The sequence below is a fragment of the Cetorhinus maximus genome, chromosome 7 (assembly GCF_964194155.1).
Source record: "Cetorhinus maximus chromosome 7, sCetMax3.hap1.1, whole genome shotgun sequence".
NCBI classification, from domain to species: domain Eukaryota; kingdom Metazoa; phylum Chordata; class Chondrichthyes; order Lamniformes; family Cetorhinidae; genus Cetorhinus; species Cetorhinus maximus.
Window position 1 is genome coordinate 70845808 of NC_135885.1, and position 27258 is coordinate 70873065.

Below are 27258 nucleotides of genomic sequence, written 5' to 3' on the forward strand. Positions count from 1 at the left end.
GCCTAAGCCATCAGTGATTATGCAAAGATTCAAGTTCAACTCTAGGGTAAGGGTGCCGAGTGAGTCAATCGCAATGTATATCGTGAAGTTAAAACAGTTGACTGAGAGCTGCGACTTTGGAGATGCTCTCAATGACACATTGTGAGATCATTTGGTTTGCGGCATACATGACGATGCCATTCAGCGCTGTTTACTTGCAGGAGTTAATATTGACCTGAAGCGCACCATGGAAATAGCGCTAGCAATGGAGAGTATTGGGAGGGACTCGCAGGCTTTGCAGAGTGTGCAACATGGCGCTGTTCTTCAGTTGGGGTGGGAACCTACTGCCGGGCATGGTGCAAAACAAAGGAAAACTGCGAAGTGGGAAACAGTCTGTCCTGCTCAAAAAATAAGAAGGAATACTGGAAGCTTCTCACCAGAAATTCAGAAGTTAATTTGTTACAATGTGGGGGTAACCACGTATCGGAAGCCTGCAGGTTTAAAGAGGTAGAATGCCACGACTGCCACAAAAAAGGGCATGTTATAAAGCAATGTAGGGCAATATCACAGCCAATCAGACAGCAGACCAAGCTGACTGAAGTGCACAATGTAACTGAACCAGAAGCTGCTGATTCTGATATCCATTCTCTATACAATGTCAAAGCAGTAAAAACTGAACCAATCACCATCACCATTCAAGTGAATGGGAGGCCTCTGGTCATGGAGATTGACACAGGACCATCGACCAAAGTGGTGGGAGAACATGTCTTTAAGTACCTAAGCGATGGTACCCAACCACTGAATCTGGAGCAAACCACGGCTCAGCCGCAGACGTACACTGGAGAGGCAATGCAGGGGAAAGGGATCGCCTCCGTACCTGTGTACAACAAACAATAGACCACCCAGCTGCCAGTGACTTTTGTAACAGATGAAGGACCTAACCTTCTGGGCCGTGATTGGTTAAAACAAATTAATCTCAACTGGTCAGGAATTTTTTAAGTTAGAACAGGAGGAATTCCTGAGCTGTTAAAAAAGTATGACAGCATATCCCATGATGAATTGGGAAGATAAAAGCAAAAATATGCATAGGTTCAGAGGCAACACCCTGATTCTTTAAAGCCATACCTGTGCCTTATGCCCTAAAGGAGAAGGTAGATGTAGAATTGTGCCACTTAGAACAGTTAGGAATAATCCAGCGAGTCCAATTTTCAGAATGGACAGTGCCCATAGTCCCTGTGAGGAAGCCAGATCAAACTATTCGCATTTGAGGAGATTACAAATTAACTGTGAACAAGACTGACATATTAGAGAAATATCCAGCCCTGAGGATTGAGGATCTGTACACTAAGCTTGCAGGAGGAAAATCCTACACCAAATGGGACATGAGCCATGTGCACTAACAGCTAGAGCTTGACAGCACATGTAGAGGGAATGTAACCATGAACACGCATGGGGGCCAGTACCAATAAACACACCTACCCTTCGGTGTATCATCTGCCTGTACAGTTTTCTAAAGAACCATGGAAAGCCTACTACAAGGACTTCCCCAAGTTGTAGTGTACCTGGATGACATCCTGATCACAGGTTCAATGGAAGCCGGACGTTTGGCCAACCTAGAACAGGTTTTAACTGGATTTTTGGAGGCTGGTGTACGATTGAAAAATGAGAAGTGTACTTTCCAAGCCACTAAAGTCATTTATTTGGGCCATTGAGTGGATGGCCAAGGGTTGCATCCATTAGAGGAGAAAGTCAGCGCAATCAAGGAAGTGCCCTCTCCTGTCAACGTCACAGAGCTTAAGTCTTTTTTTAGGCATGATAAATTATTATGGTCAGTTCTTGCCAAATTTGTCTACAGCCTTACCCCCTTTATGCTTATTATTGAAGAAGAACCAGAGGCGGTCATGGAAGGCACAACAAGAAGAAGCCTTCATAAAAATCACAAAATTATTACATTCATCATGTCTGCTAGTATATTATGGCCCATCAAAAGTTTTAATATTAACCAGTGATGCATCTCCTTACAGTTTGGGTGCAGTGTTGTCACACAGGATGGAAAATGGCTCCGAAGGGCCAATAGGGTATGTCTCCAGAACCCTCTCTGCTTCTGAGAAGGGTTACTCACAGCTTGAAAAATAAGGCTTATACTTAATATTTGGAGTAAAGAAATTCCATCAATATTTGCATAGTCAACATTTCACCATAGTTTCAGATCGCAAGGCACTAATGGGTTTATTTAATGAAGATAAAGCAATTCCACTGATAGCCTCTGCCAGAATTCAAAGACGGGCTTTGATTTTGTTGGCATATGAGAACATCCAGGTGTGCATATAGCAAATTCAGATGCCCTCTGTCATCTTCCTTTGCCAGATAGCATTACACATGCTCCAGTGCCTCAAGAAGTTGTACTTGTGTTGAATTTCCTGGGCTCCTCGCTGGACAGTGCGTAGCAGGTTAATAATGGACAAACTGGGGTCTAATTTTATCAAGAGTCCAAGAACAGGTTATTGCAAGGATGGCCGAATGCACAAGTCTGTGAAGAGTTAAAGCCATCCTATACCTGTAAAGCTGAATTAAGTTGTCAAGATGGAATCTTGTTCAGGAGAGCAAGAGTAGTCGTCCCTTCGCAGTCTTGACAGAGTTTCACAGTGCGCATCCAGGCATTTTGAAAATTCAGATGCTTGTGCAAAGCCATACCTGGTGGCCAGGTATAGGAAATGATGTAGAAAAAATGGTCAAGCACCGGCTCCTGTGTCAGCAACAACAGAAGATGCCCATTTCAGCTCCACTGCATCTGTGGGAGTGGCTTGGTTGACCCTGGGTTAGACTACATATTCATTATATAGGTCCATTTTTAGGTACTATGTTTTTAGTGATCATCAATACGCATTCTAAGTAGATGGATGTGTATGAAGTTAGATCACCGACATTGTGTGCAATTATTGAAAAGCTGCACCAATGTTTTAGTAAACATGGCCTACCAGAAGTCATTGTTTCAGATAATGATACTGCTTTCACTAGTATGAAATTCCAGAGATTCTTGAATTTAAATGGGATTAAACATATTTGAACAGCGCCATATCATCCTTCATCCAATGGGTTAGCAGAAAGAGCAGTACAAACTTTTAAAACAGGAATGAAGAAATTATCCCAAAGAACGTTAGGAACACTAATTTCATGATTTCTACTCAGCTATTGCATGACTCCTCATGCACCTATGGGTTCAACGCCATCTGGATTACTGATGAAATTCCACCTTCGTACAAGGTTGAGTCTGGTGTTCCCTGACTTAGAGGGGAAGGTAGAGAAGAACCAGAGCAGTCAGAAGGTGAATCATGATATTTATGGTAAAGATCAAAAATTTACTGTGGGAGAGTCAGTTTTGGAACTGGACCTAGATGAGTTCCTGTTATAATTGTCTCTGAAACAGGGCCTTTGTTATTCCAAGTGGAAGTGGAAAACCGGATTGTTCGAAAACCTGTGGATCCTCTAAGAAGTAGAGAGGCACTTCAACAACCAGTCATTCCATCTGAAATTGAGACTGAACCTTAAATCTCTGAGATGCCAGATTGGCATAGAATAGACGCACTTGATGTCTCTGTTAAAGTAAATAATTCTGAACTGCCATCGTCTAAGGATGTCCCTGATGCTGCAGTTCCTGATCAAGTCAATCCAGTGGTAGAATCTCCAGTCGTAGAGCTACATCACTCTAACTGAATTAGAAAAACACCCCAGAGACTGAATCGATAATCTCATGATTTGTGTATATTTGTATATGTTATGGATTAAGGTATTCTTGTAAATAAGGGATGTAAAACAAAATTAAAAGGGGAGGAATTTAGTGATTGTAAGTAAAACTTATCATACTGTTTGGGGAATCATGTGGCTGTACAGAGGAATTGGCCCCTAGCACGGGTAAATCTTAGGGGCAGAGCTTTCTAGCTGTGGACCTGCTTCAAGCATGTAGCTTCTTCAAGAGCTCTGTAGATAAAGTTTACTTTTTCTAACAATAAACCTGTCTGGTACACCAAGTTTATTACACTTTCCCTTCATGTCTCAATACTAACCTGGTCTTATTAATAGAAGCATGATCCAGCATTAAGTATGCAGATCAGGTTTGATTCATCAGTGCCCAATCTATAATTTCAACCTGAAACATGAGCATTGGGCTTGAGGTAACATAGAAAATAGGAGCAGGAGTAGGCCATTCGGCCCTTCGAGCCTGCTCCGCCATTCATTATGATCATGGCTGCTCATCCAATTCAATAGCCTGCTCCTGCTTTCTCCCCATATCCTTTGATCCCTTTCGCTCCATGAGCTATATTTAACTCCTTCTTGAAAACATACAATGTTTTGTCCTCAACTACTTTCTGTGGTAGCAGATTCCACAGGCTCACCACTCTCTGGATGAAGAAATTTCTCCTCATCTCAGTCCTAAATGGCCTACCCCGTAACCTCAGACTGTGAACCCTGGTTCTGGTTCTGGACTCCCCCACCATTGGGAACATCCTTCCTGCATCTACCCTGTCTAGTCCTGTTAGCATTTTATGGGTTTCTGTGAGATACCCCCTCATTCTTCTTAACTCCAGCGAATATAATCCTAATCGACTCAATCTCTCCTCATATGTCAGTCCTGCCATCTCAGGAATCAGTCGGTAAATCTTCGCTGCACTTGTCTTGCTATAGCAAGAACATCCTTCCTCAGATAAGGAGACCAAAACTGCACACAATATTCCAGGTGTGATCTCACCAAGGTCCTGTATAATTGCAGCAAGACATCCCTGCTCCTGTACTCGAATCCACTGGCTATGAAGGCCAACATACCATTTGCCTTCTTTACCGCCTGCTGCACCTTCTTGCATACCTTCAGTGACTGGTGTACGAGGACACCCAGGTCTCGTTGCACATTCCCCTCTCTCAATTTATAGCCACTCAGATAATAATCTGCCTTCCTGTTTTTGCTACCAAAGTTGATAACCTCTCATTTATCCACATTATACTGCATCTGCCATGCATTTGCCCATTCACTCAGCTTGTCCAAATCACACTGAAGCATCTCTGCATCCTCCTCACAATCTGTGTCATCTGCAGATTTGGAGATATTACATTTAGTGCCCTCATCTAAATATTAATATATATTGTGAATAGCTGGAGTCCCAGCACCGATCCCTGCAGTACCCCACTAGTCACTGCATGCCATTCAGAAAAAGACCTGTTTATTCCTACTCTTTGTTTCCTGTCTGCCAACCAGTTTTCCATCCATCTCAATACACTACCCCCAATCCCATGCACTTTAATTTTACATGCTAATCTCTTATGTGGGACTTTATCGAAAGCCTTCTGAAAGTCCAAATAAACCACATCCACTGGCTCCCCCTCATCAACTCTACTAGTTACATCCTTGAAAAATTTCAGTAGATTTGTCAGGCATGATTTCCCTTTCGTAAATCCATGCTATATCTGTCCAACTCTGCCATTGTTTTCCAAGTGCTCAGCTATTAAATCTTTTATAATGGACTCTAGAATTTTCCCCACTACAGACGTCAGGCTGACTGGTCTATAATTCCCTGTTTTCTCTCTACCTCCCTTTTTAAATAGTGGGGTTACATTAGCTATCCTGTAGGAACTGTTCCAGAGTCTATAGAATCTTGGAAGATGCCCAGTGCATCCATTATTTCTAGGGCCACTTCCTTAAGTACTCTGAGATGTAGATTATCAGGCCCTGGGGATTTACCGGCCTTCAATCCCATCAATTTCCCTAACACCATCTCTCTACTAATACTGATTCCTTTTAGCTCCTCCCTCTCACTAAACCCTGCGTTCCCCAACATTTCTGGTATGTTACTTGTGTCCTCCTTTGAGAAGACAGAACCAAAGCACGTACTTAGTTGGTCAGCCATTTCTCTGTTCCCCATTATAAATTCCCCTGTTTCTGACTGTAAGGGACCTACATTTGTCTTCACCAATCTTTTTCTTTTCACATACCTATAGAAACTTTTACAGTCAGTTTTTATGTTCCCCGCAAGCTTACTCTCGTACTCTATTTTCCCCTTCTTAATCAATCCCTTGGTCCTCCTTTGCTGAATTCTAAACTGCTCCCAATCCTCAGGTCTTTTGTTTTTTCTGGCAAATTTATCTCTTCCTTGGATCTAACACTATCTCTAATTTCCCTTGTAAGCCATGGTTTGGCCACCTTTCCTGGTTTACTTTTGCGCCAGACAGGAATAAACAATTGTTGCAGTTCACCCATGCGCTCTTTGAATGTTTGCCATTGCCTATCCACCGTCAAACCTTTAGTTTCCCAATCTATCATAGCCAACTTGCGCCTCTTACTATCGTAGTTTCCTTTATTAAGATTCAGGACCCTAGTCTCAGAATCAACTACCTCACTGTCCATCTTGATGAAGAATTCTATCATATTATGGTCGTTCATCCCCAAGGGGCCTCGCACAACTAGATTGCCAATTATTCCTTTTCATTACACAATACCCAGTCTAGGATGGCCTGTTCTCTAGTTGGTTCCTCAACATATTGGTCCAAAAAAAATCCCGTGTACACTCCAGGAATTCCTCCTCTATGGTATTGTTACTAATTTGATTTGCCCAATCTATATGCGTATTAAAGTTACCCATAATTACAGATGTTCCTTTATTGCATTCGTCTCTAATTTCCTGTTTAATGCCATTCCCAACATCACCACTACAGTTTGGGGGTCTAAATACAACCCCCACTAACGTTTTTTAACCCTTAGTGTTTCTCAGCTCTACCCATACAGATTCCACATCATCGGAGCTAATGCCTTTCCTCACTATTGCATTAATTTCCTCTTTAACCAGCAAAGCACCTCCACCGCCTTTTCCTTTTTGTCTGTCCTTCCTAAATACTGAATACTCCTGGATTTTCAGTTCCCATCCCTGGTCACCCTGCAGCCATGTCTCTGTAATCCCGACTATATCATACCTGTTTACATCTATTTGAGTGGTTAATTCATCCACTTTATTGCGAATGCTCCTCGCATTAAGACACAAAGCCTTAAGGCTTGTCTTTTTAACATTACTTGTCCTATTCCCACTATTTTTCACTGAGGCCCTGCTTGATTTTTGCCCTTGATTTCTCTGCCTATCACTTTTCTTATTCCCCTTTCTGTCTTTTGTTCTTGTCCTTGATTCCCCCTCCTCTGACTCCTTGCATAGGTTCCCATCCCCCTGCCATTTTAGCTTAAACCCTCCCCAGCGACTCTAACAAATATTCCCCCGAGGACATCAGTCCTGGTTCTGCCCAGATGTAACCCGTCCAGTTTGTACTGGTCCCACCTCCCCCAGAACGGATCCCAATATCCCAGGAATCTGAAACCCTCCCCCTCATACCATCTCTTCAGCCACATATTCATCCGATATATCCTGCTATTTCTACTCTGACTAGCACATGGCACTGGTAGTAATCCTGAGATCGCTACCTTTGAGGTCCGACTTTTCAACTTACTTCCTAACTCCCTATATTCTGCTTTTAGGACCTCATCCCTTTTTTAATCTATGTCGTTTGTACCATGTGTACCACGACCACTGGCTATTCACCCTCCCCCTTCAGAATACCCTGTAGCTGCTCTGAGACATCCTTGACCCTAGCACCAGGGAGGCAACATTCCATCCTGGAGTCTTGTTTGCAGCCACAGAAATGCCTGTCTGTTCCCCTTACAATTGAATCCCCTATAACTATTGCATTCCCACACTTTTTACTCCTCCGCTGTGCAGCAGAGCCAATCATGGTGCAATGAATTTGGCTGTTGCTGCTTTCCCCTGAGAGGCCATTCCCCTCAACAGTATCCAAAGCGGTATATCTGTTTTGCAGGGGTATAGCCACAGGAGATCCTTGCACTGCCTGCCTAGTCCTCTTGCTCTGCCTGGTGGTTGCCCATTCCCTTCCTGCCTGTGGACTCTTAGCCTGTGGTGTGACCACCTCCCCACATGTGCTATCCACGATACTCGCCGTTTTGCAGATGCTCCACAGTGTCCCCAACCCAGGCTTCCAGGAGCTGCAGCTGGAGAAACTTCCCACACACATGCTGGCCCCGGGCACTGAAAATGTTCTTGGCTTCCCACATAGAGCAGGAAGAGCACACCACGGCTATGAGCTCTCCTGCCATGACTTACCCCTTTAAATTAAATTAAAACTTTTGGAAGATACTTAATATTAAATAACATCAATTATTCTCAGGCCCTTCTTCCCTGCTCCTCGTTGTTACAGAATATAGCCCTTACAAACGATGGACCACAAAATAAGACCTTAAAAATTATAAGCGATAAAATTAGTAAATACTTACCCAACCATACTCATGGTACTCAAAGGATCACCTCGTTCCCTCATCACCAAACTCCCTCAGTCACCAAACTCCAAGTTAAGCACTTTACTGCAGCCCAAAGCAGCACTCCAGTGCAGACCAGTCCAAGTGGGGTGGTGGGGGTTGGGATGGGGACACTCTCAACTTCCCCATCAGGTAAACGTGGTGGGAGGTGGATCCTGGACCAGAAGAAGTCCAGAAAGTAAGATTTGAAATGTTATTTTGTGTTTTGTGTGGCATAGGAGGGAACGTACCTCTAAGCTTCCTATGGGAACTTGGACAGACCTTCTGATCTTTGACAGATTCTTCACCACTGCATACCCATTTCCCAAATCATAGAGAATTTCCTGACAGCCTTTCTCCCCACCTCCTGAGTCCTGCCTAAAGCCTTCCACTCCCCGCTCACCTGGGTCTCTGCTGCCACCTCCTGTTGCCGCATGCACAACTCCCGTCCGTCAGCCAAGTAGTTATTCTGTCTGGTTATCAGGCGGAATTTTGCATAGATTAATTAACATAAATGCCTTGCATTGAGATTGGTGGGGCATCCAAATCCAGGCCTTGCCAGGTTCATTGCCCACTACTAGTTTTTTCCCGCAATCATCCCATGTCCCGAATGAAAATTGAGGTGCAAGAGTCAGACATGCTGACTTTAAATGAGTGTCAGTCACCCAGATGCTTAAAACTAGATGGTTCAAAATGAGCCTTTTGGCAAAATAGAATATTGCTCATATGGACTTTACAATGACAAACAAAGCATTATCTGGGTTGTGTTGGCTAATAATCCTCAATTCATAAGGTTGAGCACACTATACTTCAGAAACTTATACTTCCAAGGAACTGGTCTGAGAAAATTACACTGCCACTAAATATCCTTGGTTAAGGGATTGATAACATTTCTCTTCCTATCCTATGTGGATTAAATATTTTAAAAAGGCCACTTCTGAAGAAATTAAATTTGCTTCATTGTGGTGGCACTGTTAGCTTGCAGCTTCTGTGATTCAATTCTCCCCATAGTAGCAGTTATCACATCACCAGAAATTAGTGACTGAGATTGGAATACTAATTTGCAGAGGTGTGCTTCAATACGAATACTTAAGAAGCATAATCGGTTAAAAAAAAACACATCTGTCATTTGATCCATACCCTGGCTTAGCAATAATCGGAATACGTAGATGTGTTTAATTTTTTAAACTGAAAACTGTTGTTGCATAGGATCTGAAAGATTGCAAAAAAGAGGCAAATTTAATAGATGACTAAAACCTTTATGAATAGGTGTCTCAATCTATACTGGACTCAAACAGGGAGAAATTACAAAATCTGCAGTAAAATTGTGAATGCAATTCTAACCAATAGGCTTATGATATTGACATATATATCCTATAAATGTAATCAGTTCCAAGAAGGCAAAAGCACATTTTAAATGGCTCCATGTAAATAGCAAAAGAAAATTGCTGTAAGATTATAAACATCCTAAATCATGCAGCTCACAGTCAACGGTATTTCAGGATGCCATGAAGCAATACAAATAGAAAAACACAAAATGATACAAGAATATTAATAGCTACAATATGATTGCTTCTGCACACTGTATAACCATACACAGAGTGTAAAGCTGTAATCCTCGCTACAAAATTCTTAGCTACAAGCTAAATATATGCTGAAACTTCTAATTCTTCGACCTGCGTATGTTTACAATAAGTGGTCACCGTGCAACAAATCAACATCTGCTTTGAACAAAAAAGAAGCACTATTGCTATTCAGTAATAAATCATGATAAAACATTTTGTCTGAGAAATTGGACTTGTGCCCAAAACAGACAGTGAAGGGATTGCTTTGCGTGCCAGTACCTGGCAAACTAAAACCTAATCTAAAGTCGCCCTTGGGTCTCATTTGTATTAAACAGGAATGTTGCAGATGCCAATTGGGCATCAGATGCTGGAGAGCTCTCACCCTGATGCCTTTTGGCTTTAATTTAACTAGGACCCCTTGGTGTCACACTCAGTTAAAGCCGTAAGCATTCCAAATTCCATGTGTCAGTCATTGCAGAGTGCTCTATCTAGTTTGATTCTTCATATCCTTTCCAGTGGTTTGATGTAGGCCATTGCAAAGGGCAGTTAAGAGTCAAGCATATCAGCATGGGACAGGAGTCACATCTAAGTCAAAAAAGTAAAGCTGGCAGCTTTCCTTCCCATTAGTAAACCATTCAGTTTTTATGAATGTGAGCTTCAAGTGAGGTGCCACTGACAGCTTCGTTGTCACTTTTACTGATACCACCTTCATCGAACAGCTTCATTGTCACTTTTACTGATACCACCTTCATCGAACAGCTTCATTGTCACTTTTACTGATACCACCTTCATCGAACAGCTTCATTGTCACTTTTACTGATACCACCTTCATCGAACAGCTTCATTGTCACTTTTACTGATACCACCTTTCTGTTCTAGATGTATTTATTCATTTTTTAAACTGCCATGAGAGTGCAGGAGCGGACATGAAAATTGACATTTTTACCCCCTGGCCGCAATGGCAGGTTTTTGTGCCATTTTGTCCGCTCCCTACCTCATTAATTATGCACGCATGTGAAACATGCTGGGTCGCTGGCGGGCAGCCTCTGATTCAACCACTCCGCCGTCAGCTCACCGCTTGCTCACTCCGAAAGCCATATTTAAATGGCTCCGCTGTACAGCTTTGTCAATGTCTGCAGCCCAGGTCTGCTCCATGGAAGATATGTCTCCCAAAGGGAAAAACACGCTGCTCCAAAAGTCAGTGGCACCTCACTTGTGCATCTGTTGGATGCAGTCGGGCCTGCTGCCATGTCCTCTAGCCTCGCTTTGCCTGAGGAGGTCCAACAAGATCACCAATCCGAATTGGGAGGCAGTGCCAGCGGTGGTCAGTGCCAACACAGCGCAGAAGAGGTCAGCCACCCAGTGCAGGAAAAGGATGAATGCTCTCACCAGCCCCCCAGGGTAAGTCAACCATCTCATCTCAACTCACACACTCACAAGCCCATCAGACATTCACTGGCATCTCCCTCACTGCCAGCTCAAGGGACATCACCATTTGCTCTCACACACACACACACCCTCACATCTCTATCTGGCCTCAGCTCCTCTGGAGCTTGCGTCCTCATCCCATCCATGGCTCTAACCTCACCACCCACACATGTCATCTGCCCTAGCATGTGTCTTGCTCACACACTTTCCGTCTGCCTTCATGAAGGACAAGCTCATGCACAAGAAAAGGGAGAGATCCCAGACCAGGGGTGGAGTGCCTAACATCAAGGTCCTCACAGAGTTTGAAATTCGTGCCGGACAGGACACCGACTGTGCCTGCGCCAACAGTGAGATGGGCGGTACACAGCCAAGCGAGGGTCTTGCACCAATTAAGACACCATCAGACAACCACACTGTGAGTGCTTTGTCCTGTTTTAGAGTTGTCTACTATGTACTAATGATCTTTCTTCCATAGGCACCTCTGGAAAGATCCAGAGGACCTTCACAAGCGAGGCCCTTTGCTCCAGCCCCGGCAACATATCGGATGAGGAGCCAGAGGACACCACAGAAGAAGACCCGTCACAGCTCTGACCCGCACCCTCCACCAGTGCAGAGACACACACCTCAGTGAGACCTCATTCTAGAGCAGACTCAAGGGCACGACCTGGCAAGCACAGTGCACAATCTGGCCCACAATAGGCGGAGGCAGGGACAACTAAGCTTGCCGGCACTTAGGGGGTTGCTGGAGGCCATGATTCTGCTGAGTCTGAGTCAGATGATGAGCCTTTGGACTTGGCCCTAAAACAGTTGCTGGAACTGCAGCAACAATCATGGTAACATCAGGAAGGGATGTCAAACTGCATTCCTCAGATTTCAATGGATGATGGAGAAGTCCGTCTGCCTTCAGTCTGAGGTGATAATGCGGCATGCCAACACACCGAGGTCAACACTGGCAGGTTAGCAACCGCCATAGAGACCTTGGTCCAGGGCATCAGTTTTGCACTGCTGCAGGAGCAGCACTCCATCGTTGTAGCCATTGGTAGCATCCATCAGTGGCTATGCAAAGAGTGGGTATAGCACCTAGATCTCACTCCAGCTGCCCCTTCTCCTTAAGGAGTCAGCCAGGTGCCCTCGGGCACTCATAGAGAGGAGGATCAGCAGCTGGACACCCCAGGGCCATTCGGCCAGGTGTCTCCAGGACTCTCCGGCCCATCCAAATCTCCTCTCCCTGTGACCCCCATCACCTCCAGCTCCACAGGCCGAGGAGGGTGCACCTGCCCCACAGCAGAACACATAAAGCAGGCCGGGGCCCTCCAGGTCTCGGCCCTCCAGAAGACACCCACCAAGGTCATCACAGATAACAGGGCCTAGTAGTCAGCAGGTTGCCTCCACCTCTGCTGTGGATATCAGGGAAGCACCAAGACATAGCGGTAAGGTTAGGAAAGTTCAAATGATTTAAGAGCACTATGGAGGCATCGGTGTTCACAACATGTATATAATGTTCATAAATGTAAATGGAATTGCACTCATTTTGCATCTCCCCTTGTGTTTGCCTCATTCTTATTTTGAGCTATGTTGCTATCAATCATATGTGATACTTTAGCCCCTCCCCCAATTTATCACAGATGTCACTATCATAGGCCTTTTGTTTGTGCAGTATGCTTCCATATTACTGTAGTGTTTGCCCCTTTTCCAGATCATTCCAGATCATTCTTCATATCAGTGATGCCTGCATCTTAATGTTGTGTGCTTGTGCAATGAACCTTGCTCACATGCTTGACAGGATCATGTCTTTTTTTTTCTTGGCTGTGTAAAATTGAGGCAAAGGTATTCTCCTATCTCATCTGCATTCTTGAAAGGTGAAGGAGTAGCGTTCAAGGAGAGATGTCTTTGCACATGGAGAAGGTTCATATATTGTGCTACTCCATGTGCTCTCTGTCTCTTGGCAGGGTTTTCATGCTATGAGCCCAAACTCGGAGCTCATGTGTGCTGCTGTCAGCCAATCATGTTTTCGACTTTTGGGGTGTACATCTGCTAAGCTCACCAATAAGCAGGGAACCTTGCCACCTCAAGGTGACAAAACCCGGCCCCTCTCAGCCACATTATAGTCCTGGCGCTCAAAATTCTAACCTTGTGTGTGTCTCACCCTGAGGTTGTGTGTCTTGCGGGGACAAGGCTCTCGTCACAGACTAGGGATACAGCGCTGTGCATCTCCTCACCTGAGCACCCGCCGAGGTCACTGATGCTAATTCCAAATGGCCATTTCTGACAGGCAATAGACGCTTTGAGCAGGCTCTGGCAGGGCGCATGGTTGTTTTAGGCAATGTGTAAGGGAGCAATGGGATAGGGGCAAGGATGTACTGAAGCTGAAGTGTGCCCTTTATTCGCAATGGCCCATGCCTTTGAGGGTTTCATGATGTGTGTGCATTTTGAATTTGGCAAGGGCCAGGGCTGGAGATGAAGGCACCATGTCTGTGTTAAAGAGGAGGCATCTTAATGTCTGGCAGGCAAGTTTTTGACATTGTTATGCTCAGATCATCCGGATTCATATCAAGCTGAGGATAAATGCAGCCCAGGGCCGAACTGAGAGTGCCAGATGTCAATGTGATTTGGAAGAATGCACCATAGATGGCTGAGTCATCTCTAAATGGATTCACAACAGCAGAATGTCATTGGCTGCCTTGTCCAAGTGTGAATTGTCTGATTCGCAATCGATGTTACACGGAGTGTATAATTCCCTTGCTTGAGATGGATCTCCTTGAGGAGCCTTGTCAGATTGAAGGCTTACAGCTATGAAGCAACTAAGGATTGAACAAGAGCTCCTGGCTCTTGTAGGGTGCCATTGCAACAGGGATACTGGAGAGACGTTGAAGAGGCAGCACCTTCTGCCGTCTGATGCTGGGACGCCCTTCCCCAGTTAGCACCTCATCTCAGCAAGGACACATGCTCCAAGAGTTCATCATCCTTCAAAGGATCAGGATAATGTGAGCCTGATGTATAACTATTCACTCTCAGATTGAAGTACATGGGCGAAATGAGAGGAATTGCGATGCTCAGGCTCATGCTAATCCATGAAGGAGGCTCATGTCCAATAGTGTGTTCACTACAACTTGTCATCCTCCTGGTGGAATCTGGTGGCAAACAGGTCCCCACATGCACGCCTGCCTCACCTGGCCCATGCTATGTTCTCTTCCCTGCACCCTCATTTCCTTCGAGGTCCTCCTCATCGGAGGAGATGTGCAGCTGCTCCATTTCATCAGCTGGCAAGTTCTCCCCCCTTTGCAGCACCAGGTTGTGCAGCACACAGCAAACCACGACGATCTGTGAGACCCTCGGACTGTTCTGGAGTGCTCCGCCTGATCTGTCCAGACATCGGAATCACATCTTTAAAATGGCTATGATGTGCTCCACCAAGTCTTGGGTAGTGCCATGAGCCTCGTTGTACCTTCTCTCTGCATGAGTCTGAGGCCACCACATGGGCATCGACACCCATGTCCTTTGTGGGTAGCCTTTGTCACTGAGGAGCCAGCCCTGAACCCTGTTTGGTTCCTTGAAGTTGTCAGAGGTCTGCGATCTACGACAGACATATGAGTCATGGAAGCTTCCTGGGTATCTGGCACAAACCTGTGTGGCCAGTTATGGTCACAGACCCAGGTGAACATTGAGCGAATGGTAGCCTTTCCTGTTTATGTACTGGAGTACCTGTTGCCAGGGAGCTTTTAGAGCCACATGAGTACAGTCAATGGCACCCTGCACCTGTGGGAACCCAGAAATCTCAGCAAAGCCCAGTGCTCTGCTGCTCGGGCTTGCTTGATTTCTGTCCAAGTTGATGTAACTGTGGGCCTTGACAATGAATGCATCTCTGCATTAATGCTTGAGAGACCCCACAGAGGTCCTCAGATGAGCCCTGGAAGGAGCCAGTGGTGTAGAAGTTGAGTGTGGCTGTTACTTTCACAGCCAGCAGCAATGGATGCTGTCCCTGTCTCTGTGAGAATGTGGCAGATGTGAGTCACCAGATCCCTCGTCATGCGGAGCTGTCAGCCACACTGTTTCTCGCTCGCCTGCAAATAAGGCATGCGAGTTGTATACACCCTGGGTCTTGCAAGCCCCCTATGCGCGACATCTATGTGAACTTCATCTCCTGCGTCCAGAGGAGGCCCTACTGATCCTTGGTCTTGAGGGTCTTGCTCCTTCCTTTGGCAATTCAGGCACCTCTGCCATAATATTTTCCTTCTTCTCTCCTGCCTGTAAGCGATAACGCAGGCAGCGATATATCCAGCCTCCATCTTCCTGATGGTCTCCTCTCTGCAGAATCAATGAGAAACAGACAAGTGTCAGCATTAGCCTCCAAGGGTCCTCTTTCACTCAGTGACTTGTCAGTGAATGTGGGTTCAAGGGCTTTGTTCCCGTGTCAGGATGTACTCACCCCTGAAATGATGGCCAGTATAGAGTGTGTATCAAGGTCCTCCACCCATCTCCAGCATGACACTGCTATGACAGTGCTTTGGCCTGGCACTTGGATGTGCTGCTTTCAGCCCAGGTTCTGCGAGCTTAATTCACTGCACTCTTTGGGATAAACATGAGGGAAAATGTTTAGTCAGGAACTGAGGTTATTTGGAGGGGGGCCTGATGCTTCTCTTCAGTGAATTGTCCAGTACTAACTTTCTAACAGGCTTCTTGAGCTTTTCCATTCGCCCAATTGCTATGGAGTTCATTATTACTCTGGGGACTTTCATGCTGTAAACAAGGAGTTAAAACAAGGAAATCGATTAATGCCACTCTGTGGGATTAGTCCCACATGAATGGGCATCATTGCTTCACTTTCCTGATTTCCTGCACTGTCATTGAAAGGTTCCTAATAGGTCTCAGCTGTGCCTCTCCCCTCAGTTGGGAATGCGCGGTACAGTTACATGCCAATGTAATCAGCCCCATCTCCCCTCCACCCCCTCCCCTCGAGTGCATGCACCTGCCCTCCAATCTGCCTGCAGAGCTTCTCCTCATTTTAATTTTGCACTGCTCCACCGCTGCAGGTTGGAAGATGGTGGTCCAGAGCTCTCACTGCCAAGCCAACTTGGACCCTCCCTGTGTAAGTATGGAAACCCCTTCCATCTTCCCCGAGGGACTTCATGTTCAGATTTCTGTGGTAATCTGATATGTAATAAACCTTTAAGAAGAATGTTATAATAGAAGATCACATGATCTTATCATCCAATGACGGAGTAGTGCGGGCTACCTTAGTAGTCTGTAGTCAGGATTGAGTAGTTAGTAGTCTAGAGTAAGTGCCGGTGATGTAGAGACAGGGTTTGAGTTGTGAGCACACAAGTGTAGCTGTTGAGCTCCTTTGTAAATAAATAGAATGTGTTCTACATAAAAATTGTCTGCTGATCTACTCTGTCGATGGTACCAACTTGGCCATCCCGAAACAAGGGTGGAATCCGGATCCATTAGTCCAACTAAACTAGTGACCAAGGATCGAACAAACTGGTGATGAGGTGAAAAAAGCAAGAAAAAGCAAGGAAGGGCAAGAAAAAAGCAAAAGAAAAGGGAGAAAGGAAATCAAGCGAACCAAAATTGGGCCGTACCTCGCACGTTAATTGTAAGTAGAAATTCCGGCCTAATCATCGAAGTAGTCCCCTCGAAGCATACCGCAGTTTGGAAAAGTTGATCCTTTCAACCCAGTAGTGGACAATTGGTCTCATTATGTTGAACGCCTTGCGTTCTTTTTCCAAGCTAATGACATTGTAGGGGAGGAGAAGAGGCGCATGATCCTCTTATCCACATGTGGGAGTAAGACTTATGGATTGATCTGAAGTTAAATGGCACCCAGTGCCCCGGATTCGAAAAGTTTTGATGATTTAGTGAACCTTGTAAAGTGACATTACCAACCCAGGCCCTTGGTAATGATGCAACAGATCAAATCTAGCTCAAGAAACAGAGCCGCTGGGGAGACAATTGCTTGTTATGTGGCAAGTCTGAAACAGTTAACAGAATATTGCGAGTTTGGTGCATCTATAAATGAAATGCTTAGAGATCATTTGGTGTGCGGTACCAATGGAAACACGATTCAGAAGAGATTACTGTCTGAAACAAATTTGAAGTTTCAGAAGGTGCAGGTAATAGCTATGGCTATGTAAGGCGTAATGAGGGACTCAAAAGTCTTAATGGGAGCGCAAAATGGCACCGTCCTCCACGTTGGGCAGGAAGCCCCAGCCAAAAAGGGCTCAAAAGTGTACAGCTCTAGTGAGAAGTGGGAAGCAGCCACAGCTTACAGACAATTTTTTTTTTCTAATGACTTTGCAGCGAACACATGGAATAATGGTAACAGAGATGGAAGCAGACAGCCTTGTAATCAATCGAGTTAAAAAAAAAATCAAATGTTTTAACTGTCATCGAAATGGACACCTCATGAGACATTGCAAGGATAGAATCAGGCAGACTTTCAATCAAAAGAAAAATCCCTGTGAGATTCATAACATAGAAGAGCCTGAAATTACAGATTCAGATATTTATTCATTGTATAATTTAAAGGTAGGAAGAACAGAACCAATCCATGTAACAGTGAGGGTGAATAGTAGGCCTATCAGGATGGAGGTGGATACAAGGGCTTCCTCTGTGGTGATAGTGACCATACTTCTAAATACCTGAATCATGGGGAATGTAAATTAAATTTGGAAGAAACGGATACCAAATTGAAAACTTACACAGGAGAAGACATCAAAATCAAAGGCACAAGCAGAACGGAAGTCAATCAGCAAAATTACCCTTGATGGAGGTAGCAGGTGAGGGGCCAAGTCTCCTTGGATGAAACTGGCTGAAAGAAATTAAATTGGATTGGACTGAGAACTTCCAATTGAGAGCCACTGGGTTACCTGAGCCACTACAAAAATATGCCTCAGTTTTCCAAGATGAACTCAGGGAGATCCAAGGGCTATAAGCAAAAATTCATGTTGATCCAGACTCTACACCCCAATTTATGAATGCAAGACCAGTATTTTGTGCAATGCAAGAAAAGGTAGATGCCGAATTGGAAAGATTGGAGAAACTGGGAGTGGTACAACCTGTGCAGTTCTCAGAATGGGCAGCACCAATAGTCCCCGTACTTAAGCCTGACCAAAGTTTCGAATTTGTTGAGACTACAAATTGACTTTCAGTAAAGTGGCTAAGCTGGACAGGCATCCTATACCAAAAATTGAAGACTTGTATGCTAAGCTGACAGGTGGAACCACCTTCATGAAGCTTGAAATGAGCCATGCTTATCAATAATTGGAATTAGAGAAGGTGTCCCAGAAGTTTGTCACAACTGATACACACAAAAGGTTGCACCAATATACCCATTTGCCTTTTGGTGTATCCTCTGCATGAGCCATATTCCAGAGTACAATGGAAAGTTTCCTGCAGGGATTGCCTCACGTTGTAGTTTATTTAGATGATGTTCTAGTGATTGGACTCACTGAAAAGGAGCGTTTGGCAAACTTGGAAGAAGTTTTGGAGCATTTTTCACAGGTGGGAGTGTGTTTAAAAAAGAAAAGTGCAGTTTCCAAGTGAAAGAGGTACTCTATTTAGATCACAGGGTAGATGCACAGAGCCTCCACCCAGCTGAAGAAAAGGTGAGAGCCATTAGAGACACCAGCACCAAAGAACACCTCCGAGCTCAAATTATTCTTGGGGATGATCAATTATTATGGACACTTTTTGCCTAATTTATTGACAGAACTGACACCCTTGTATTACCCACTCAAGAAAAACCAACTTTGGTCTTGGCAAACACCACAGAAAGAAGCTTTCACAAAAGTGAAACAACTGTTGCATTCATCCAACCTATTAGTGCATTTTAACCAAAGAAAACAATTAATTCTGACATGTGATGCATCTCCTTATGGAGTGAGAGCAGTGCTCTCCCATCAAATGGACGATGGCTCTGACTGATCTAGTGGATATGTATCAACAACTCTCAACACAGTGGAAAAGGGATAGTCACAGATAGAAAAAAGAAGGCTTGTCAATCATCTTTGGTGTAAAAAAAATTCACCAGTATGTACACGGCCGGCATTTTACTATTGTTTCGGACCACAAGCCTTTGCTTGGATTGTTCAGTGAGGACAAGACTATACCACACATAGCCTCAGCAAGAATACAGAGATGGGCACTGATCCTGGCAGCGTATGAATATACTTTCATCCACAGGCCTGGAAATCAGATTGCAAACACTGATGCATTGAGTTGTTTGCAATCTGGGGAAAAAAATATCACCAGTGAAAAGCCCGTGTTGTGCTTAAGGTGCTGTATGTTTTCGCTTGTGGGTGCTATGTCCCCACTCGCTGGCACTGTCATTGGAGACAGCCTGCTGACTCTGCTGTCTTGTTGGCCTTGATGACCTTGGCGGGCGTCCTCTAGCCTGTGGAGCCTGTGCTGGCCCTGCCTGGGAGGGAGTGGCCAGTTCCACAGCTAGCATCTCCCCAGCTGCCTCGGCCTCATAGGATGCCACAGTCACTGAGAGAGGGGTGGAGGAGCTGCTGCCATCATCCAGAGTGCCCTGAGAGGAGCCCACAGGGACAACAAGCAGCTTGTGCACCAACATGAGGTTGCTTTGGACCTCCCTGCTCACCATTGATGGACGGGCACCTAGCTGGGATACTGGGTGCCCAATCCATCTCTCACGCTGACAGTGACCGCCTGAGGTCATTGCCGGTGTGAGGGCTTGCAGGTCCGAGCGCATCCCTAGGAAGCCCTGATTCAGCTCCCGGAGCAGCCTCTCCATGAGAGTCACCACTCTCTCCATGGAGGAGGCAGTGCACTCGGCCATGGGGGTCATTGCATTGCTCATGCTCCGCAGGACTCCTCCACAATGGAGACCATGGCACACATTCCCTAATGTATCTTCGCCAGACCCTCCCGCACACCCTGCTGGACTTCCAGCATCTGCTGCCTCAGGGACAACTCCAGAGGCCCATCATCAGCCACCAACTGAGCATGTTCCTCTGACTGCTGGCTCCCTGGGTACTCTCTGCCTCCGCTTGCACTGCAAGCAAGTGTGAAGTGACCTCACCAATGTGCACTGAGATACTAGCCGCCGATGTAATGCCCACCAAGGTGCTGGTATCTATGCTGGTGCACATTGCCTGGCTGAGAGGGTGTGACACAGGGGCATTTCGATCATTGCAGTCCGCTGGGGTTAGTGGTGGGCCTTCAGGATCCTGACTCTGACAGGCTGCTGCTGAGCCTGAAAGGAAGAACAAGGACATGTCATTAGTTGAAGTCATTACACTGTTACTGTGCCTGCCTGGCACCCAGATCAGGGTGCCCTCGTCTTTCCATTATCAATGGGACTTCCAGGTTCGAGGCTATAGAGACAACAGTGGAATGGTTGTTATGACAGGCATTCTGATCTCAGTGCGCTGCACTCTTACCTCCCTGTGGCACCCCAACCTCACTGCGTCCAGTTGACCTACGCAGCTCCAGCGCTTCCTGCTCATATCGAGTGAGGATATGTAGGTGGAGCGGCCCCCCACCAGTCTGCAACCTCTCAGCATTGTTATGGGATGTCTTTTCCTGAAAGGACAGAGGAGCATTGATTAGTCCACTCTGTACCGGCACTGCCATTGCAGCCTGGCCAACCCCACCTGAGGAATACCTCGCAGGGCTCAGCCGATTCGTGACCCTGGAGCCGCAAGACACTCATTCCAAGCAGCCAGGGCTCACCCCCTTGCCCAGTTGCTGCCTCATTGACATCATACTCTAAGACGTCTGAGGTCCACGTGGTGAGGGAGTGCGTTGGGGTGTTGGGGGCACTCCTAACTGCTGTGCTAAGTGACCCATGCCAACACGGTACTCTCCCTTCCCGATCGCAGGAGATCATTGAAGCGCTTGCGGCACTGCACCCATGTGCACCTCACCAGATGATGGGAGCTCACCCTGGACGCCATGTTCTCCCAGGAATTTTTGGTGAGGTGGGGGGTGGCCTCCTCCTCCTCCCATCCCTGGGGACAAGGATCTCTCTCCGTGCTGCCAGCTCCTCCAGGAGGGCAGCGAGACACTTATCGGAAAAATACGGGGCCGGCTGCCCTGCCGACCTGCCCTCCCGCCTGCCATGTTCACCAGTTGCAATCTCCGTGACGAGGTGCGTGTGCTTCACTGGCAGCCTTCGCATGGCTGCCATGGCCACGTTTGAATCAGCCGCCAAGTCGCCATTGGACCCGGCGGACATTGAGCTCCTGCCCCCACCCACCCCTTCTCGCTGTTGCTGCTGTTGCATCTTACACCGGGCGGGCCTTAATTGGCCCCCCACTGCGTAAAATCCCTGTGTGGAGCCGATCGCGGGCAGCGGCCGGCGTCCTGACCCCACCCCCCCAGCTCCCACTGAGTCCGCATGCCAGCTGCAAAATTCTGGCCTTGGATACAACTTTCAATTCCTTTATGCACACTGTTGATAAATATGGTGAAAAGATGAGGTGCCAATAATAATCCTTGTGGAGCGCTACTTGTCACTTTCCATCAATCAGAGTACATTCCTTTAATCTCTAATTTTTGTCTCCCGCTTCCCAACCAATTATGGGTTCATGTAGCCTCCAATTCTGTGCACACTGATTTGTGCTGATTATCTCAGGTACAGAATTTTAGCAAGTGCCCTCTGGAAGTTCATATAGTTAACACCAAAAGGCACTCTCCTTTCCACTATGCTAGCAACCTCTGCAAAAGTCCAGATAGATGAGCCTAGACATGATCTTGTCAAATCCATGCTGAGCAGCTCATACTTATCAAGGGCGAATTTTAACCCATAGTACATGTGCAAACAGCAGGGAGGGTGTAACATTTCCAAAATCTGAAACCCAAACCCAAACCGCTTCCAGATCCGATGGGAGGAGGAAATGAACCTGCTCTCAACATGCATAGTAGACATTTCAATGGACAGAATTGTCCCAGATTTGCACTAAGCACAGTAGCGAGCATAATGAAGGACATTTTACCCACTGATCGCAATGGCTGGTTTTCATACCTCATCACCCAATTCCTGCCTCATTAATTATGCATTCCTGGGAAACATGCCAGGTCGCTGTGGGGCATCCTCTGATTCTCCCACCCTGCCGCCACCTCAGCCCTACAGTGAATTGGGTGCCATATTTAAAAGCTGTCCCTTCCCAGAGCTAGCGCCCTTCAAGGGATAGAAAGCTGTTGCAAACTGATGGCTGCTAAAGGGACGAAACACGCTGCCCCCAGATTTAGCCACTCCTCCCTTGAGTGCCTACTGGACCCAGTGGAGGCCCGCAGTGATGCCCTCTAGCCCCGCTCTGGGCAAAGGGCAACAATCAAGGTCACCAATCCAGCATGGGAGGCGGTGGCAGTGGTGGTCAGCGCCAATGCCCTGCAAAAGAGCACAGCCATCTAGTGCTGCTACAGGATGAATGGTCTCATCCATTCCACCGGGGTAAGTCACTCTTCTCATCACTCTCAGCTTAAACACTCGAAAACCCATCAAACATCTACAGGGATGTCACACCTCAAGGGCACCACCAACTCTCACACACACTCTCACATCTTCATCAGGCGCATATCCTCTGGAGCTCGCATCCTCATCCTGATCATGGCTCCACTCACCATGCAAACATGCCATGCAAAGCCAGGCGTCCTGCTCACAATCTCTCCATCACTTTTCACGCAGGAGAAATTGTCTCACAACAGCATGGCCGGGGGTGGAGTGGCCCACATTAGGCCTCTCATTTACTTTGAGGAGTGGGCCATCACGCTGACTGCTAAGGATGTGGTAAGGTTAGCGGCAAGCACACACATGAGGATCCTGCACCAAATCATCCTTCTCTTACAGCAAATGTGAGTGCACTCTCTCCTGCTTTTGACTCTGCCGCCAAGCATTAATTATCTCTACTTTAGTTCACAGGGAGCTCTGCCAAGCGACTGGCACCCTCAGCCAACCAGTCCCTCAGCTCCAACCAGGACCGCATCTCCAGCCAAGAGGACACCTCCTCCATTGAAGAGCTGGAAATAAGCAGCCTGGAAAACCCGTCACAGCGCTTACACACACCCTCCATCAGCACAGAGACACACACCTCAGTGGGACCTAGACCTAGAGCAGGCTCAGGTTCACAATCTGGTGATCACTGCATGGACATGTGTCCACAGCAGGAGGAGGCAGGTTCAGCTGAGCTCCCCAGCAGGAGGAGGACTGCTGGGGAAGAGGATCTGTGAGGTCCGAGTCAGATGACAAGTCTCTGGATTCAGCCTTCCAACTCATCGTGAAGTTAGCAGAAGGTGGGGGAACATCATGCAGATCTGTTGGAAGCCCTCAACAGAGTGGCACGCAAGTTGAAGGAGTGCATCCACCTGCCCTCTGATAAAGTAGTGCCCACATGTGCGCGGATATGTGTCTCCACGGGAAGGATGGTGGACACCATGGAGACCCTGGTCCAGCAGAATGCAGAGATGCATGGCTAGCGCAGTAGCCATGGGTAAGAGCCTGCAGTGGCAATGTGAGAGGGAAAGGGGCAATTGTCTTCCCTCCAGGTGCTCCTTCCCCTTAAGGAGTCAGGCCGGGGCACTCCAGCACCTGACGGAAGGAGGAGCGGCAATTGGACACCCCTCAGTCATCCACTCAGTAATCTCAGGGCCTGTCCTTTCCCTCCTAGCCCCCTTTGCCTGTGACCCCCTCAACCTTGGCCTCTGTCACCACAGAGGGAGTAGCTGGTCCACAGGAGGACAGCCAAAGCAAGCCAGGGCCTTCAAAGCCTCAGCTCTCCAGAGGAGCCACGCTGAAGTCATCAGAGGCAACAGGGTCAAACATTGCACAGGCTGTCTCCACCCCTACACCTAGAAGAAGTCGTAGGCCTAGAAAAGTTAAGAATTTCTGGTCACAGCTGGTTGCATGGGTGAACACATTTTGTCACTTTATATTCACTTCCACTGAATAAAGATGGGAATGTGAGTCGTGAGGAGGATGTTAAGGGGCTTCAAGGCAATTTAGGCAAGTTGCCTTGAAGTGAGTTAACGGGTCAATACATGGCAGATGCAGTATAACGTGGCTAAGTGTGAAGTTAACCACTTTTGTAGGACAAACAGAATGGCAGAGCATTATTTAAATGGTGATAGATTGGGAAATGTTGATGTACAAAGGGACCGGAGTGTTCTTATACACTCAGCAAGCAAGCAGGTGCAGCAAGCAGTTAAGAAGGCAAATGGTATGCAGTCCTTCATTGCGAGAGGGCTTGAGTACAGGAGCAAGGATGTCTTACTGCAGCTGTGCAGGACCTTGGTGAGACCACACCTGGAGTATTGTGTACAGTTTTGCTCTCCTTACCTAAGAAAGGATACACTTGCCATAGAGGGAGTGCAGCGAAGGTTCACCAGACTGATTCCCGGGATGGCAGGATTGTCGTATGAAGGGAGATTGGGCTGACTAGGCCTGTATTCACTGTAGTTTAGAAGAATCAGAGGAGATCTCATTGAAACATATAAAATTCTGACAGGGACGGACAGACTGGATGCAGGGATGATGTTTCCTCTGGCTGGGGTACCTAGAACAAGGGGTCACTATCTCAGGGCACGTGGTAGACCATTTAGGACTGAGATGTGGGGAAACTTCTTCACTCAGAGGGTAGTGAACCTATGGAATTCTCTAATACAGAAGGCTGTGGGGGCCAAGTCACTGAATATAGTTAAGAAGGAAATAAATTGATTTGTAGACTCTAAAGGCATCGAGCGGTATGGGGAGAGAACAGGAGTACGGCATTGAGATAGAGGATCAGCCATGATCATATTGAACGGTGGAGCAGGCTCAGAGGGATGAATGACTGACTCCTGTTTCTATTTTTTCTATGTTTCTATCATGGGTAATGGTGCCTTTCAGCTTCATTGACAGGGTTTGTGAGCACCGCCCCCCCCACTCCTCCTCCACTAGCAGTTCAGCTGCACACAGCTGGCCCATGAGTGATTCTGGAGGGAGAAGCGTGTGAGTGTGGCAGGGCCTTTTGGAGCCTTGTGCAAGCCTCTCCCTCACATGCGGAGCCTTGCTCCATCACACTCATCTCAAAGCCCTGAGCATTTTTAATGCTGCCTGCTGGAGTTCTCTTTCAATTGTCCATCTGAGCTGACCTGCATCTCCACCCACCCACTGATCACACTCCCATGCAGCACCTGAGCCCACCCAACACAAGGCTCCGCTCACTTTCGATTTTACAAGCGTGGTTGTTATAAAGTATGTCTTCGGCTCCTCTGTCCTTTCCCCTCCCCCAGTCACCCATGTCCTTTCCCCCATCACTGTTGACCCCCCTGGTATCACCTTCTACTTCCCCACTGTCACCTACCAACAAAACCCTTTTCCTCCGGGACGTCCAGGTGAAAGTGCACATTCCCTACTTTCCCGAGAATCCAACTCCCATCCACGGTGACCTTGCCGACCTCTTCCATTCCACCCCCAGGGTCCGTGTCTGCCTCCGAGTCCTCACTAACCACTCTCACTGCCCCTTCTACAGCTACCATTGCACCCTTAGCCTCCCACCCTACCAGCTCATTCTGCCCTCTCTCATTCTCACCATTCCCACTTACCATGCCCACCCCCAGGAGGCAGTCATCGACTCCACAGACCCCTCCCTGGCACGTTCACCTGGACATCCTCCCCCTCTTGCTCCTTCCTCCACCATTACTCCTTCTCCGCTTTGAACTCCTTCCTCCCCCAAACTCCTTCCCCACTTTGAACTCCTTCCTTAAACCTTCCTCCCACCTTACACCTACCTCCTCAGTTGCCACATTTCCCCCCGTTGCACCCTCCTCACCCTGTACCCACCCTGACCCTCTCAACCTCACCCCCTCACCTACACCTTTGTTCTCTCCTCCCAACCTCACCCCCTTGACATCATCATTCCGCCCCCTCCGAACATCAACCCCCACACTGGTGTATGCCTTCCTCTTCCAGTTAAACATAGATCTTCCTCTCCCACCCCAAAACCAGTACACCTTCCACTCACATTCGCAGCTGAACCTCCCTCTCCACCCCCTCAATGATGATCCATATCAGACCATGGCCAAGGCAAGTGTCCTGAGCAAGGCAGAGCCCAGGCACCAACGGAGGTCTCCCACCTTCTGTGAGCTGCTTCGCTGCTGAGCCAGGTCCATCAGAATCCACCCGGCATGTGACTCACGTGTTGCTCCAGGGCCGGATAGCTGTTGGGCCCCAGCATCTTCTGCTCCTTGGATGTCCGCGGTGTGAGCAAGGCCCTGGTGGTAAGTCCATTCTTCTGCACGAGACACTTGTCAAGTCGTATTCTAGACCTGCGTGTTTTCCCACCAACCTGGGTGGTAAATTTGATGTGGGGTGTTGATTCCAGCGAGCAGGGCTTATAATTAGATGCAGACATATTAAAATGACGTTCCTGGTGTGCGGCGGCTGGAAAGGCGGCCTGCTGTTGATGGGTGGAGTGGACAATCTCAAACTGGTTTCATGATGGTGTGAAACCGGCTTCTGGCCTTCCCCTCATATCATCCACTCACACCAACCATGACGCCTGATGCCAACCGGGACAGAAAATTCCCCCAATATCTTAACAAAGCTGCATGCTTCAAATTTTATCTGATTTTCCCATTCACTATCTGCGGGCCAGGATTCATAGGGCGAGGAAAACCTGGCAGCTGGAGGGAGGTAAGAAAGGATGGATCCAGCAAATTTGTAACATTTCTAGCACTGCCTGTGAGCCAGGAGGAGCAGGAGTGATTCCCCCACAGTCCCACTAGTAAACCTGCTACCCTCCCCACCATCAGCCTCCATTCTTCTCTCCCCCATCCCATAACTTTTCCCCCAATCCCAGTCTCCCAGATTTACCCCCGACCCTGGTCTCCACAACTCCCCCACCCTGACCTCCCTCTGCTGATCTCTGTGACATCCCCCCAACCTCTACAACCTCTCCCTCCCTCACTCCCCTGTGCTCCCTCATTGCTGCCGAGCACCAC